Genomic DNA, 2,737 nt, shown 5'->3' with positions numbered 1-2,737 from the left:
TGTGATTCTTTTCTTAACACTATTTAATACTAATATGTTAGTTTCAGAAAAGAAGTTCGGTGAGTTAAGTCTATACGAGATTCTGCCTGCTCTTTTATTCAAGGACATGCACACACACACTTATGATTCATGTTCAGCAGTTACAAACCCTGCTGTGAGAACAAACCCTCCAACACTGAGTGCTCTCCAGACTCCTCAAGAAAAATACTTATTTCTTCAATGACAGAAAAAAAGTATATTTCTTTGTTCTCCTCGTTCATTCTCCTCCCAAGCGAGCGAGTTCAAGGAGAAAAGCTCAGTCTTCTCCTGCGGGTGCAGCAGGTGTAGATGTGAGTTAAGAGTAAATTGAGGATTTGGGAGACCCAGTGAGTCATCTGTTATGGCTCAAAGCTATAGGTACTCATAAAGTTGTGAAAAAAACTGGTTATATTGTAGAAGCACGTGCTTGAGAAGCATAATGTGTCCAAGACCTCACAGTGAAAGTCTTTTATGGACAGCACATTTAATACAATGAAAACACATGAATCACAGGAGATAGAATAGACAATATTCTGCATATAAACGTATGTGTATTTATTGTTTAGGCCTGTAAAGATACATTTTATATGCAGTCTTTTTTATTATTATTTTTATTAGTCATTCATTGAAGTCTAATTGAAACTGTGATATTAAATGAATAGTTTGACACTGGGATTTTTCTGTTTTTCAATTTTGCGTTTTTCTGCTTTCTTGCTGAGAGTGACATGACAAAATTGACACCGCTTCCATAAAATATAAAGCTACAGAAAACAGCCCAATCATGTCTCCAAAAAAATTACATCCTCATACATCTAAACTGCATTATGAATTATGTTTCGAAGGAAATAATATTTTGTTGTAGATAATGGTCGCAGTTTTAAACTGTTTTAAACTCGTGGTTAACATTATAAATTGAAACAAAACAAAACAAAATACGCAACAAAACTACCTCGTTAGGTTTAGTAAAAAAAAAAAACATCAGGGTTTGGCTTAAAATTACTTTGGTTGTTACATTACACACTTCTGTACGTCATCACTGCTTACAAACTGTAAAAAGGTCTATATAATATGCTTGTAAGATTGGCTCATGAACTGAACTCCTCTAGTGCACATACTTTTCAAATTTTGGAAAGAGCCAGGGTAGCAGTTCCAGTGTTTATGCTAAGCTAAGCTAACTGGTTGCTATAGCCAAAGCCTTATATTTAAAGGTCCCATATTATGTTCATTTTCAGGTTCATACTTGTATTTTGTGTTTCTACTAGAACATATTTACATGCTGTAATGTTAAAAAAAAAAACTTATTTTCCTCATACTGTCGGACTGAATATGCCTGTATTTACCCTCTGTCTGAAACGCTCCGTTTTAGCGCATTTTGACGGAATTACAACAGGATTGTGTTGCTAGGCAACAGCTTGGGTCCATGTTTACTTCCTGTCAGTTGATGACATTCACATACACTGCAACCAGTAATAAACTGGGACACATTTGGAATGTTTGTTTAAGACTGTGTAAAGGGTCTAAATATTGTTTATTTGTGACATCACAAATGGACAGAAATCATGACAGCTTGTTTCAAAGGCACAATATCTGAATACGGGCTGTGTGTATTTCCCTGTGGATTGAGCGTTTCGATACCTTCACAGTATTTATAGGACTTAAGCCTGCTTTATAATAAAAAAACATGAAAATCTAACTTTTTTTTATAATATGTCCCCTTTAAAGGAACATATGAGAGTGATATCAGTCTTCTCATCTAAATCATGGCAAGAAAGCAGTTAGGGGTAAATGTTGAACTATACCTTTAAAAATGTGTCTTACATGTATTCCCATATGACCAGCAGGTCGATTTTATTGGATTGCATTGAATTGTACAGTGGTTTATCTTATTCTATCTATCCCCGCATGCCACTATTGTGTAATCCCCATGTCTCTATTTTGTCTTCCATTAAAATAGACACATTCAATTCTCACTCTGCGTTCGTTCTCTCCACCTCTGTCATCCCTCATTCTCACCTCCCCCTCTCCTCCTCTCAGTGGCATTTCTACTTAAGACCTCCTCCACTTCTTGTCAACTGACTGTCGCCTGCTCTTTACTCAGTCCCTGTATGCCTCACGTCCCATTTCTTCAGCGAAGGAGACACCCCCCCGACACGTCTCCTGACAATAAAAAAAGAGACACAGTCATATCACGAGGCTCTGACTGTTCAAGGTTGCTGTCACGAAACTCATTTTTACAGATGTGTTGGGAAATTGAAGAGAGCAACAGCTACAACTAATGCTTCTCCACTTCAAGACATAAGTCATGCAACATATTGGCCTGTGTACCAACACATTATGGTGATGATTTGACAAGCCATTAAGTGACTAATAGAGAAAAGGCAACATTTATACCAGCAGCTAACAGATACTGTACAGCTATATCTGTAATCCCTAATTAGAATGAGTCAATCTGTTCAACCATTCCAGTGGATAAGACACGCCTGAGCGTCGCTTGTTCATGCAATCCTCTCTTCTACTAATGGACTTTACGGATTAAATCCATCAGCGGCTCTGCTGCTCGTGCCAGAGAGTCACACTCAGCTGGCTCGTGTCACACAATTTAGATCACAAACCGAGTCAAAGTCCTGTCAACCTCGTTACAGTGTGGGTGCAGCCTGCAGCGTGTGAGAAGCTGCTTACACTGGCTGTGTTAGAGCAGAATATTAACCCCCTAAACACT

This window comes from Sebastes fasciatus, chromosome 13 (genome assembly GCF_043250625.1).
Source record: "Sebastes fasciatus isolate fSebFas1 chromosome 13, fSebFas1.pri, whole genome shotgun sequence".
Classification (NCBI taxonomy): Eukaryota; Metazoa; Chordata; class Actinopteri; order Perciformes; family Sebastidae; genus Sebastes; species Sebastes fasciatus.
This window is presented reverse-complemented; position numbering follows the sequence as displayed.